The 14,976-nt window shown below is 43.2% G+C and overlaps 1 protein-coding gene across 4 annotated transcripts in view; it reads left to right on the forward strand.

Moving 5' to 3' along the window:
- Window positions 1–14,976, forward strand: part of cop1 (COP1 E3 ubiquitin ligase) — a 149,915-nt gene that overhangs the window by 7,381 nt on the left and 127,558 nt on the right. The window lies entirely within an intron of this gene.

Genomic DNA, 14,976 nt, shown 5'->3' on the forward strand with positions numbered 1-14,976 from the left:
CCTCTAGCTGTTTGCTTTTCCTCTCAAGAAAGTTCTGCAGCTGCCATTACATTAGTCCTGATGGAGGGCCTTGGCCCTTTTAGGATGGATAGTTGGTCTTTTTCCCAGGGTGGAAACGTTGAATATTGGAGGACTTGCTTGTAATGTGGGAGGGAGAAATTTTAAAGGGAGGTGTGCGAGGCAAGTTCTTAATTTACAGAGAGTGGTAGGTGCCAGGAACACACTGCTGTAAGATTGGCTAGGCATGACCTACCACACACAAAGTCATGTTGAGTATCCTAATGAGGTCCTGTCTATCCAAATATCCTCTCCCATAGAATACCTTCTAATAATTTACCCACAACTGACATCAGGCTCCTTCGCCTATAATTTTCTGGCTTATTCTTGGAGCCTTTTTTGAACGACAGAACATTTGTAAACTTCCACTCTTTGGCACTTCACACATGGCAAGGATGTTTTAAATATTTCTGTCAGAGTCCCTGCAGTTTCTGCACTGGCCTCCTGCAAGGTTTGAGGGGACACCTTGAAAAGCACAAAAAATTTTTGTAGAGGTGGCATGGTTGTGTAGTGATTAGCACAATGCTTTACAGTACCAGCAACCTAGATTCAATTCCTGCTGCTACCTGTCAGGAGGTTGTACATTCTTCCCGTGACCGTGTGGGTTTCCTTTGGGTGCTCTGGTTTCCTCCCAGAGTCCAAAGATGTACCAGTTGGTAGGTTAATTGGTCATTGTAAATTAACCTGTGATTAGGCTCAGATTAAACCAAGGATTGATGGGTGGCATGGCTTGAAGGGCCTATTTCAGCTGTATCTCAGTAAATAAAAATAAATTTATCCACCCTAATTTGTCTGAAGACAGCAAGCTTCCTCTTCTGTAGTCCAGATACGGTCCATGACCTTTACTATTTTGCAACAATTGTACAGACTCCATGTCTATCTCCTGAGTAAATACAGACATGCAAAGCAAAATTAAGATCTCCTCCATCTTTCATTTGATCCCTCAAACCAAAGTTCCCTAGCTGTTAGCCTTTTTTTAATTCTACCAGGAACAGACAAACTCTTCACTGTTAATATTTCACTTTTGAAGGCCTCCCACATCATGCAACTTAGGAGTAACTGCCTTCCTGTAACTCTTGTCAATAAACCTCTCTCTCTTGAATGATCTGTAGATCATCCAGCTCCAGTTCCCTAATGCAGTTTGTAAGGAGCTGCGGCTGGATGCACTCTTTCAGGTATACTCATCAGGGATACTAGGTACAAGAGGACCATACCACCTAACTATGCAATAATAGAAAAAAGAAAGAGAACTAAACAGAAACTTCGCTTTAGCCCCTTTCTCTTTGCTAAAGCCATAGCTCCCCTCTCTTAACCCTGTCTGATTTCCTTAAGTGCACTCCTGCAAAAAACATTTGGGGAATCACTTGTTCTTGATGGCCTAAACCTGATATATGCCTCCTTTTCCTGATTGGAGCCACATAATATCTTTTTCCATCCAGCCTGCTCTTCTGTCTGACAGGAACATTACTTCACCTGGACTCCTGTTATCACACTTTTAAAAGCATTCCACTCACTCGTCATCTCTATCTGCAAACTGTCTCACCCATTTGACCTCTGCAGGATCCAACTCTCAAAACTGGTCCTGCTAGTTTAGGACCTTAACTTGTGGAGCAGTTCTGTCTTTCATTTAAATTTCTCCCTTCTCACTTTAACCCTGTGCCCTCTACATCTAGAGTCCACGACCTTGGGAGAAGATATTCTGACTGTCCTATCTATTCCCATAATTATTTTATAAACTTCTGTAAGGTCATCCTCCACTTCCTTTATTCCAGTGGGAATTTTCCTTATACCTGCAGTTGGGGGAATTCTCCATCATTCTCACTGTTTCTGTTGCATCTTTCCTAGTGTGTGGTGAGTAGAACTGTGCATAATGCTCTTTAATACAGGTTTCCCCTGCCACTTGAAGGTAGAGTGTTCCTATGAAACGGTTCGTAAGCCGGAATTCGAAAAGCGAAGAAGCAATTACCATTTATTTATATGGAAAAAATTTGTGAGCGTTCGCAGACCCAAAAATAACCTACCAAATCATGCCAAATTAGATATAAAACCTAAAATAACAGTAACATATAGTAAAAGCAGGAATGATATGATAAATATACGGCCTATATAAATTAGAAATACTTCTCTACAACGATTGCCTGCACAGTTCTCCGTAGCAAAAATCTCACACAAGCGCTCTTGGCAGAAACACGGCGCATGCGCCGTTGGCAGAAAATCTCACGCAAGCGCTCTCGGCAGAAACACTCTCTCCAGTAACCTTTAAGCTATGAAGCTGCCAAATCATACTAAATAACACATAAAATACACAGCCTATATAAAGTAGAAATAATGTATGTACAGTGTAATATCAGTTACGAGAATCTGGAAGACAGCGCCGAGCACGCTGATGATGGTGTGTTAGGCTGAGTCGTCAGAGGTTGGGGTGGTGCAGTGGCCCCCACCCTCCGGGCTGCCGACCGATACCGATCCGTGAAGCATGCAGGGGTATAGCAGTGGCCAGGACGCACCCAGCACATCTTTAAGAAAAAAAGCTGAAATAATCAAGTTAATTAATTAGGTGCTGCCCAGCATGTAAATGTCGGCCCAGATCAGAGGCGACACAATTGGCATTCACAATTTTTGGCTTTTTTCTTAAAGACATGCTGGGTGCCTCCTGGTTACCGCTGCATTCTCCGCGAGTCGGTATCTGTCCGCGGCCCGGGGGTTGGGACCACTGGGATGGTGGGACACTGGGGTGTCATCTCATCGTCGATCAGGGCAGGTAGGTCATCTTCTATGTTTGTCTGCCTCGATGTCAAAGGTCAAGGTTCGTCGTCTGCTGTGGCTGATGTGGAAGGCTTGAAAAACGACAGTATGCTTGACTGCTAGCCTCACGCATTTTTCAATCATACAGTTCTTTGTAAACCATCTTGCAAATATGCCCTAAACTGATGTACCTTTTCAAAATTAAAGTCGTACTTTATCATTGCAGTGAAAATCTCAGGCATTTGCTTCACGTTCAGTTCCTGGAGGACTTCACTTTCGGTCCGTTTGCTACTGCATTCTGTTTCAATTGTTATCCTTTCCTCTTCCAATTGCATCAGCTCTTCATCTATCAGTTCTTTGTCATGGGATGCCAAAACCTCTTCAACATCATCTTCGTCAGCTTCCACAAGCCAAACTCACTTTGTCCTCACTTCGTTCACCACGATCGAAACGCTTAATTATGTCTAGTGTAACACCCTTAGGAGCTCTTTCAGGCTTTTCTGATACCTTAGAACTCATCTTGCAAACGGCTACTCACAGGCACGTGTTTAAGCTACCTTTTTTCACCCGCTGCTTTTTTCGTAACAGTGAAAACACCTGTTAGCGAAAACAGGGAACTAATGTAGGTCTTCTGTAACAGTGAGGTTTCATAAAGCGAACGTTCGAAAAGCGGGGGACACCTGTACTTAAATAATAATAGGCATCCGTTAGTCTCATGAGACCATGGATTTACGCCTTGGAAGGTTTCCAGGGCAGGATTGTATGAAAGACCAGCAGTTGCCCATGCTGCAAATCTCCCCTCTCCACGCCACCAATGTTGTCCAAGGGAAGGGCATTAGGACCCATACAGCTTGGCACTGGTGTCGTTGCTCAAGGTTAAGTGCCTTGCTCAAGGACGCACACGCTGCCTTAGCCAAGGCTCAAACTAGCGACCTTCAAATCACTAGACGAATGCCTTAACCACTTGGCCACACGCCAACACAATTAAATAATGGGCTTTTATTTAAGGTGTTTCATGCCTGGCATTTTCATAAACTAGTTTTGATGAAGGGGAATGCTGTTTTTTTTGAATTTTTAAAGTGGTGTTAACTTTTTTCTGTTGACCTGTAGTATTGGGCATTTTTCTTGAGGTACTGCACCTTTGTCCAACTATGACTTTCTCTGGTATTTTGCACAGGACTCCTGTTGTGTGTGTTAGATGTAGAATGTGTTGAGTTGAAGTTAGGGATCTCATTTGATGATCCTTTGTGTTATGCTCCAGTGTTTTGATGTTTTAGAAGAGATAGGGCGATATAAAGGGGAAGAGTTGCATTATTCGTGAGGGGCAACATCAGAGCTGCATTCTTGGGGGAAGAAATGATGGGGCTCATTGAATACATGGGTAGAATTCAAATAATAAAGTTAATAGGATTTTACTATTGACCCCAAAATAGTCATAGGGACACTGAAGGACGGATATGCAAGCAGATTATGTAGAGGAACAAAAATATTTGTGGATAACTTCAACTTCTACAATGTTGACTGGAACTCTTCAGTGGAGAAAGTTTGGATAGGGCAGAACTTGTTAAACATGTCCAAGAGAGTTTCTTGAAGCAGTATGTGGCTAGTCCATCTCAAGAAGAGGCTGTACTGGGGAATGTTCTTGGCCAGGTGACTGACCCTTCAGTTGGTGAACACTTGCGAAATAGTGATCTCAGCTTAAGCTTTAAGGTAGCTACAAATAAGGAGAAGAATGAACTTTGCAGAAAAGTATTAAATTGGGAGGCAGCAAATTAGGATAACATTAACCAGGACCCAGGGAGAGTTAATTAGGCAGAGTTGTTTTTGAGCAAATCTGCAACTGATGTGAGGTTGTTCAAAAACCGCTGCACAGAGTTCAGAATAGTTTGTTCCAGTAAGAAGGAAGGGCACGAATGGCAAGGTACAGGAACCTTGGATGATAAGAAAGTTTGTTAATTAAGTTCATAAGAAGGAAGAATATGTATGGCTTATGCATCTGGAATGAAGCAGGATGCTTGAGCACTATAAAGGAGCCAGAAGGGAACTCAAGAGAGCTATAAGGGGTCACAAAAAGTCCTTGGCAAGTAGGATTGCATTAAATCCCAAGGCATTCTACGGATACATCAAGATCAAGAGGTTAGGACCAGTCAAGGATAAAGGAGTAACATGCTTGGAGGTGAAGGATATGAATGAAATCCTAAATTAGTACTTTACATTTTAGGTTACCGAGAAGGATGTAACAAATAGTGAGACCATAATGGAGCATGCTAAGACGCTAGGGCATTTTGAGATTAGGTAGGAAGTGGTAACATTAAGTTCTTAAGGCTTGATGGGATATACCCCAGGGAAATGAGAGAGGTAAGAAATGAAATTGCTGGAGCCTTGACCAAGATCATTGCATCTTCATAAGCCACAGGTGTGTAGAGGACTGTTGGGTAGCTCGTTGTTCCTGTATTCAAGAAGAGAAACAGGGATAATCCTGGTAATTGTAGACTAGTGAATTTCACATCACTGGCAGGGAAGTTATTTGAGAGGATTCTTAGGAGTAGGACTTGTGAACATTTGGAGAAGAATCAGAATCGGGTCTATTATCACTGGCATACTGTATATAATATTGTTTTGTGGCAGCAGTACAGCGCAAGACAAAGATTATAAGTTACAAGAAATGGTAAATAGTAATTAAAATAAATAATAAATATGTGCCCTCCATGTTGATACAATTGCGATGAAAGCTCGCCAGTGGCTTTACTTCATTAGCAGTTTCGGAGAGCTCTGTGCCTGTACTTAGTGGAAGAATTGGAGAATTTCATTGAAACCCATTGAATACTGAAAGTTCTACATTAGCAGATGTGGAGAGATTATTTCCAATAGTGGGAGTGTAGGATCAGAGGGCATGGTCCCAAAATACAAGGACACCCCTTTTGATTTCTTTAGCTAGAGGATGGTGAATCTGTGGAATTCATTGCCATGGACAGCTGTGGAGGTCAAGTCATTGGGTATATTGAAAGCAGAAATTAATAGGTTCTTGATTAGTAAGAGTGTCAAAGATTATTGGGAGAAGCAAGAGAAAGGGGTTGAAAGGGATAATAAATCAGCCATGATGGAATGGTGGAGCAGAATTGATTGGCTGAATGGCCTCATTCTGCTCCTATGTCTTATGGTCTATTTAGTGTATCACCAAAGATTCTAGCAAATTTCTGCAAGTGTACTGTGGAGAGCATTCTGACTGGTTGCATTACCATCTGATATGGAGGTGGCAATACATAGGCTCAGAAAAAGCTGCAGAAAGTTGCAAACTCAGACAACTCCATCATGGGCACTAGCCTTCCAGCATCGAGGACATCTTCCAAAGGCGGTGCCTCAGAAAAGTGGCATCCATTGTTATAGTGAGTGAAGAAGCCTGAAGACTCAAACTCAGTGTTTTAGGAACAGCTTCTTGCCTCTGCCATCAGTCTCTTGAATGGTCCGTGGATACTACCTTGCTATCCCTCTTCCACACTATTTATTTTTATTATAACTTGCAGCAATTTGTTATGCCTGTTATGTCCTACTACCACAAAACAGCAAATTTCATGAGTTATGTCAGTGACAACAAATCTGAATCTGATGGTGCAAAAGAGGAATAGCGAGGTAATGATCATAAATGATTCATAAATCTGATGGTGGAGGAGAAGAAGCTGTTCCTAAAATCTTCTCAGTGGGTCTTCAAGCTTCTGTACCTCTTCCTGAATGATAGTAATGAGAAGAAGGCATGTTCCAATTGGTGGGGGTCCTTAATGATGAACGCTGCCTTCTTGAGGCATCGTCTTTTGAAGTTATCCTTGATGCTGGGCAGATTGTGCCTGTGATGGAACTGGCTGAGTCTACAATCCTCTCCAGCTTCTTTTGGTCCTGCACATTGGAACCTCCATACCAGACTGTGATGCAGCCAGTTACAATACTGTCCACTGAACATCTGTAGAAATCTTCTTGAGTCTTTGCTGAGACCAAATCTCCTCAAACTGCTAATGAAGTATAGCTGCTGGCTTGCCTTCATGATTGCATCAATCTGTTGGGCCCACAATATGTCCTCTGACATGTTGATGCCTAGGAACTTGAAGCTGCACACTTTTTTCCACTATTGACCCCTTATTGTGGCCTGGTATTTGTTCTCTCAAGTTCCTCTTCCTGAAGGCCACAATCAATTTCGTGGTCTTTCTTTTACTAAGTTTTGTTAAGTTCCTTTTTGCGACACCGTTCAATCAGCCGATTTGTCTCATCTTGTTCCATCTGAGATTCTGCGTACAACAGTGTGTAATCGGCAAACTTATAGGTTGTGCTTGAACTATGCCTAGCCATGCAGTCAAGAGTGTAGGGAGCTCAACAGTGGGCTGTACATGCATCCTTGAGATGTACCTGTTTGATTGAGCAAGGAGATGTTATCAATATCTATTTAGGAATAGTCAGCAAGGCTTTGTGCAGGGAGTCCTTTTTGTCTAAAGTGAATGAGTTGTTTGAGGAAGTGTTGAAGGTGATTGAAGGCTGAGCAGTGGATGTTATAGACCTGAATTTTGGTTAAGCATTTTCAACAAGGTCTTGCTTGGTAGGCTCATCCAGAAACAGTGTAACTGAAATTGTCTTGCCTGTAGAAGATAGAGTGCAAGACCTCTATCTTCTGTGCAGAATATACTGACACACAACCACATTTTCATCTAAATAGTTCTTATTCTGGATTGAGGTCTTTGGTAGTGCTCCAGAGTGATTGGTACTGGGGCCACTGTTTTTCATATTTAAATGACTTAGACGAAAATGTGGTTATGTGTCAGTATATTGCAGATGACAAAGATGATGTTGTGAATAGTGTATAGAGCTCCAAAGGACAGTAGTTATGAGTGGAGAAGTGGCATTTACAGTTTAATCAGGTCAAGTGTCAGGTGCTGCGCTTTGGTCAAGTGTAAGGAGGTGACACAATTAATGTAACTCACACTGTTAGTGGTACGATCTTAACGGGTTTGATGCACTAGAGATATTGAGGTCCAGATATATGATTCCCTAAAAGTGGTCACAAACCTGATAAGGGGTGAAGAAGGCAAATGTCATGATTGCCTTCATTGGTCGAGATGTTGAGTATGAGAGTCAGGTAGTTATGTACAGGTTTATAAACGTGGTCAGGCCACATTTAGAGTATTGTGTTCAGTTCTGCTTGCCTCATTATAAGGACATGGAGGCGATGAACAGCATGCTGAGGTGGTTTACCAAGATATTGACGTCTTAAAAGCGAACATGAAGAAATATAACATCAACATCAACAATTGGGAAAACAATGCCAAGGACAGGAAACTCTGGCAAGCTATCATCCGAGAAGGAACAGCAACTTTCGAAGCCAACAGATGTGCAGAATTAGAAGAAAAGAGAAGAAAATGGCAAGAGAGGCAGCAACAACCAAAGCCCGATCTGCCATCTGGAACTACCTGTCCTGAATGCGGAAGAACTTTTAAAGCCAAGATTGGATTCATAAGCCACTTGAGAGCATCATCCTCAACCTTGAGGGATAGCCACGACGACGACTAGGATATTACCTGGTTTGGAGGATGTGCTGTGAGGTAAGGTTGGGCAAGCTGTGACTGTTTTCTGTAGAGTAGCGGAGGATGAGGGGAGATTTGATTAAAGTTTATAAAGATAATGAGAAGTGCAGAGAGCCAGTGTCTTTTCTTCCCAGGATTGAAACAGCAAGTATTAGAGGGCATGTCATTGAGTCATAGAACACTGCAGCACAGAAGCAAGCCCTTTGGCCCATTCAGTCCATGCTGAACTATTAATCTGCCTAGTCCCATTGATCTGTTCTTGGATTATAGCCCTCCATACCCTTCCCATCTGTGTACCTACCCAAATTTAAGAGAAATGTTGAATTGAACCTGCATCCATCACATCTGCTGGCAGCTCATTCCACACTCTCATCACCCTCTTGAGTGGAGGAGATCTCCTTCATGTTCACCTTAAACATTTCACCTTTCACCCTTAACCCATGACCTCTAGTTCTTGTCTCTCCCAACCTCAGTGGAAAAAGCCTGCTTGCATTTACCCTATCAATCTACCTCATAATTTTGTATACCTCTATCAAATCTCCCCTCGTTCTGCTATGCTCTAGGAAATAAAGTCTTCTTCAACTCATCCCTATAGTTTGGGTCCTCAAGTGCTTGAACATCCTTATAAATTTTGTCTGTACTCTTTTCAACTTTATTGACATCTTTTCCATAGGTAGGTGACCAAAACTCCAAATTAGGCCTTGCCAATGTCTTATACAACTTCAACATCCATATACTGCTAAAACTCTCATGCTCTGTCTGTCTGTTTGTGACCTCCAATTAGCGCAAACGGTGCATTACAGCGGCACATTTTTTTGGCTAAATCGAATTAAAATGTGCTAACTTACAGAATGCAGGCAACGTTCAGAGTTATACATTCGTATAAAATTGCTCATTCGCCAAAATAAACGGGCTTCCTTTTAACCTGAGACCCGATCGGCCATCATGGAAATCGAGACGCGACAGCCCAACGCATGCGCACGGACAGTTTCAGCAGCGACACCTACTGGAGCAAAAGGGCAGGACAGCTCTATTTCGCGGGGTCACATTCTGCTAGTCCCCACGATCAGCATGTGCAGGATTGGGACAAATCTAACTGCCACCCATCAACAAGAGACAATTAAATCTTATTGTAATGACATACTTCGAGACACCCATAAGACCCTTTGCTGCACTCAAAAGACAGCGGTGACTATATCACGTCCATTTAGGAGAGTGCCAACCACATCATCAAGAATAATCAGCATCCTTTGGTGTTACTGCTTCGTATCTTCTATCCAGCATTAGGGTAAAAAAAAATGGTCAGCCTAATTCTCTCGCGTGGAAAGGGAAGGGGTCATTGTGGTCAAGAGATGACGCCAAACGTCATCGGGAAGCTGCAAGGAGAGGGAGAGAACAAGAATTGGATGAGGCCAGGGCTGCACGACTCCAGAATGAAAGAGTCAGGACAAATAAAGATGAGAGAAGAAGAGACAGAGGAGGAGAGGCATGTACGTCTCCAGGATCAGAGACAAACAACAAACAGCAGAAGGGATGAAGAGACGGGGGATGAAAGGGCTGCATGTCTCCAGAATGACAACGGGAGGCACAAGGGTTATGGATAAACCAGAAATAATGCCATCAAAAGTGTCCTTCGTTAAATGAGGAGCAGCTATATTTGCTATGCTACGCGTCGTTCTTCTTTAATAAACTGAGGTTTTCTACTTCAGTTTCCAAAGCAAAGCGATACCAATAGCATTTGGGAAAATTTAATGTTCATTCTGGTCACATCAGACTGCACTAACCTTCTCTCAAAGGGTGCCCCAACGGGTCACCCCGTTGTCTAGTAACAACCTAACACCTGCACTCAATTCTTTATGATCCTATGTGGCACCACTTTCAAGGAATTATAGATCTGTATTTACAGATCCCTCTGTTTTACTGCACTCCTCAGGGCACTGTCATTCACCATGTGAATCCTACCCAAAGTGCAACACCTCACTCTTGTCTCTTTTAAATTCTGTCTGCCATTTTTCAGTCCATTTCCCCAGCTGTTCCAGATGCTGTGCAACCTTTGATAGTCTTCCTCACTGTCCATTACACCCCACAATCTTGGTATCACCTGCAAATTTTCTGATCCAGTTTACTATGTTATCATCCAGATTGTTGATGTAAATGACAGTAACAGGTCCAGCACAGATCCCTGTGGCACTCCACTAATACAGGTCTCCAGTCAGAGGCAACTGTCTATTACCACTCACTGGCTTCTCCCGCAAAGTCAGTATTTAATCCAATTTACTACTGCATCTTGAATGCCAAGCAATTGAACTTTCTTGACTAACCTCCCATGTGGGACCTTGTCAAAGGTCTTGCTAAGTCTATGTAGACAATATCTGCTGCCTTGCCTTTATCAATTTTGCTGTTAACTTCCTTGGAAAAATTCTGTAACATTGGATAGACATGACCTAACACACAATGCCATGTTTATTCCCTAATCAGTGCCTGTCTATCCAAATACTTATCTATTCAGTCCATTTAAATATCTTCAAATAATTTAGTGACTACTGATGTCAGGCTCACCAGCCTGTAGTTTTCTGCCTTATTTTTAAAGCCTTTCTTAAACAGCAGAGCAACTTTAGTTATCTTCCAGTCTTCGGGCACCTCATCCATGGCTGAGGGTACTTTAAATATCTCTACTGGGGGCCTTGCAATTTCTGTACTAGCCTCCCATAGGGTCCTGTGGGAGGCCATGGGGATTTGCCACCCTAATTTGCCTCAAGACAGCAAACACTTCCTCTGTAATCTGTATATGGTCCATGACCTCATTGCTGTTCCCCTATACAAACTTCTGTCACCTACCCTGTCTCATTCCCTAATAGGAGATCTAGCATCACACTCCCTCTAATTGAGATTTCTATGTACTGATGAAGGAAACTTCCTTGAACATATTTGACAAACTTTCCCATCCAACTCTTTTGCAGTATGGGAGTCCCAGTCAATATGCGGGAAGTTAAAATTACCTACTATTGGTCCACGGCTGCCTCTTGTGTCAAGATGAGGCCACCCTCAGTGGAGGAGCAACACCCTGTATTCCATCAGGGTGGCCTCCAAGCTGATGGTGTGAATGTCAATGTTGCCTTCTGGTTTTAAAAAAAAACTTCTTCTCCTCCCCTCCCCGTTCTTGCCTTACCAACTCTAGCCTCTTAACTCTTCTCATCTGCCTATCGCCTCCCTTTAGGTCCCCTTCTTCCTATGATCCACTCTCGTCTCCTGTCAGGTTCCTTCCTCTCCAGCCCTTTGGCTTTCCTACTCACCTGGTTTCACCTATCTATCTATCCTAGTTATACCTTCTAGCTATCTTCCTTCTCCTTCTCCTTCCCCTCCCCCACCATTTTATTCCAGTGTTTTCTCCCTTCTTTTCCATTCCTGAAGAGGGGTCTTGGCCCAAAACATCAACTGTTTATTTATTTCCATAAATACTGGCTGACCTGTTGAGTTTCTCCAGCATTGTGTGTGTGTGTGTACGCGCGCTGCTATCAAAACCTTGTGTTTCTTTCAACAGTTTGAGATCCCGCACTGTGTGGGTGGTCTGTAGTATAATTCCATTAACATGGTCATATCTTTCTTCAACATCAGTTCTACTCATAAAGCCTCACCAGACAAGCTCTCCAGTTTGTCCTGATTGAGCAGTGCAGTGACATTTTCCCTGACTAGTAATGCCACCCCTTACCTCTAATCCCTCCTGCTTACCATGTCTTAAAGATCAGAACCCCGGACACTGAGCAGCCAGTCTTGCCTCCTCTGCAACCAAGTCTCACTCATGACAGTGACCTAATTCTACAAACGTTTGTACATGCTAATCCATGCCTCAAGCTCATCCGCCCTTCCTACAATCGTCGTCGTCGTGGCTATCCCTCGAGGTCGAGGATGATGGTTTTCGTTCTGAAGAAGTGCCGCAGAGAGTGAAGATGCCTGTGCTTATATTTGTTTAATGTGTACTTGATGTTGCACTCCAAGAGGCACACGATACTTCACAAATCAACCAACTGATTCCAGTGGCATGGAAACCATGATGATTGGAGCTGATGGATTTGTTGCAGCCTTCATCCGCCTTCTCAGCCGTTGAGTTTGAAGTAACTTTGTCCGCCTGTTCCACCATTGAGGTCTTGGTTGGATTGTTCTTTCAGGGACCTTACCCTCGACCTCACCGCCATGGGTGACCCCACCAGGAGCACAGCTCCAGATGGCATTGCTCTCGGGATCACAGGACCACACAAGCTTCTCCACCACGACAAGGTGACAATCCACAGACAATCCTACAATACTCATTGCATTTAAATATATGCGGCTCAAAACATTAGTCCCACCATGCTCGACCTTTTGATTCCTGACTTTGTATGTAGACTTAACAAATCTCTCTTCACAACCACTCCACTACCTGTTCTGATTCTCATCACACTGCAACTCTAGTTTAAACATCCTCCGTGCAGTATTAGCAATCCTACCTGCTTGGATATTAATCCCCCTTCAGTTCAGCTGCAATCCATCCCTTCTGTGCAAGTCTCGCCTACCGTAGAAGAGAGCCCAATGATACAAAAATCTGAAGTCCTCTCTTGTGTACCACCTCCTTAGCCACATGTTAAACGGTATTTCCTATTTCTGGCCTCACTAGCAGGTGACATGGGTAGCAATCCTCAGATCACAACCCTAGAGATCCTGTCCTTTAACTTGGCACTTACTCCCTAAACTCACTTTGCAGGTTTTTGTCACCCCACGTGGACCATGACCTCTGACTGCTCACCCTCCCACTTAAGAATGTTGTGGACTCAATCCAAAATCCTGATCCTGGCACCCAGGAGGCGACGTACCATCTGGGAATCTCATTCTCATCCTCAGAACCTACTTTTTGTTTCCCTAAGTAACTAATCTCCTGTCACTACAACTCTCCTCTTCTCCCCCTTTCCCTTCTAAGCCACAGAGCCTGACTCAATCCCAGAGACCTGACCATTGTGGCTTTATTCTGCTAGGTCATCCCCCGAACAGTATCCAGTTCTTGAGGAGAATGACCACGGGGTACTCCGCACTAGATGCCTATCCCTTTCCCCCTTATGACGGGCACCCAGTTACCCTTGACCTGCACCTTGAATGTAACTACCTCTCTGTATGTCCTGCCTCTCAACCCCTCAACTCCCAAATAATCTTGAGTTCATCCAGTTCCAGCTCCAACTCCTTAACGCGGTCTGTTAGTAGCTGCAGCTGGATACACTTCTTGCAGGTCTATGTGTCAGGGACACTGGCGGTCTCCCTGCCTTCCTACATTGCGCAACAGGAACATTCCACTATCCTGCCTGGCATCCTTACTGATCTAAATGTGCAATAATAAAGAAAGAATAAGTAACAAAAAAATTTACCTATGGCCTATACCTGTCCTTTCCAAAACTTAGACGAACCAAAGGCTCAGCTCTACGCTGTAACATTGCCCACTCATAATGGCCACTCCACTTAATTCTTACCTTTTTATTGGCCCTTGCCAAGTGCCTAGTAATGCACAATCCATCATCTCCAAGGAAACTGTGGTGTGCAGAATATCCCGACTGCCCTCATTGAAACCTCAGTCCTGCTACGCAATCCAGTGTCTCCAAGGGAACTGTGGTGAGCATGTATATAAATTTGGGAAGGGGAAAGTATGAAAGAGATGTACTGGACAATTACTTTACACAGTGGTTGGGGCTTTGAATGTACTGCCACAGGTGGTGGTAGAGGCAGTTAATGTTTAAGATGCTGTTACATAGTGTCATGAATGTTCAGAGAAGGGAGGTCATTGTGCAGGACAAGGAGATTCGATGAATTTGGAGTCACTGGTTTAATTAGGTTAGCACGGCATAGTGAGCCAAAGTGCCTTTCCTGTGCTTTACTTGTATGTTTCTCCTATCAGGTTAGTTGTATATGGGCCCCATGTTTTTGTGAAAAACTTGTATCTGTGGAATTCAGCTCTCATACAATTCAGGCTGTGCTGTGTTTTTCTTTGGTAATTGAAACCAGATTGTGCAGGGGTGTGGGTGGTAGTTACTCACTGATTATTTTCAATAGCTTTGCTGCTAAAGCTTTTTCATTCCTCCTGCAAGTGGGTAGCCTGGCTGATTCTGGTGTTGTAGATATTATGCAAGGGGGAAAATGTTAGTGCTCAGAGTGAAGTTGTACTGCTTGTATTCCTGTTGAAGATGGCTTTTCCTTGTGCAAGTTGGTCATTAGTACTTGCTACTTTGTTCATGTTGCAGAGTATGGTGCTGAATATGACAGGGACTTGGTCTATAGGCATCCTGTTATGATTTGACGTGTCATTTGGCTTTGCTTTGTAATTAGTGCATATATGTTTGTGGTCCGTTGCCTTTACAGTGTATCCCCAGGTTATGGATACACCTGCATACAAATGATCTCCCCTCATGATGTTAAATTCAACAGCCCAATTTATGTGCGTATGTTCATTCTTAAGAATGGCAGAAATAATTTCCCCTCCCTTTCCACTTTGTTTTTCTTTCTGTCTTGAGTGCATTTGATATAATTTATTACATACAGTTCCATGTATGTTTTATCAAGTTTCTTGGCTGTGTTTTCTTTTTTTTTCCAATTT

The sequence above is a fragment of the Mobula birostris genome, chromosome 12, assembly GCF_030028105.1.
Source record: "Mobula birostris isolate sMobBir1 chromosome 12, sMobBir1.hap1, whole genome shotgun sequence".
NCBI lineage: Eukaryota > Metazoa > Chordata > Chondrichthyes > Myliobatiformes > Myliobatidae > Mobula > Mobula birostris.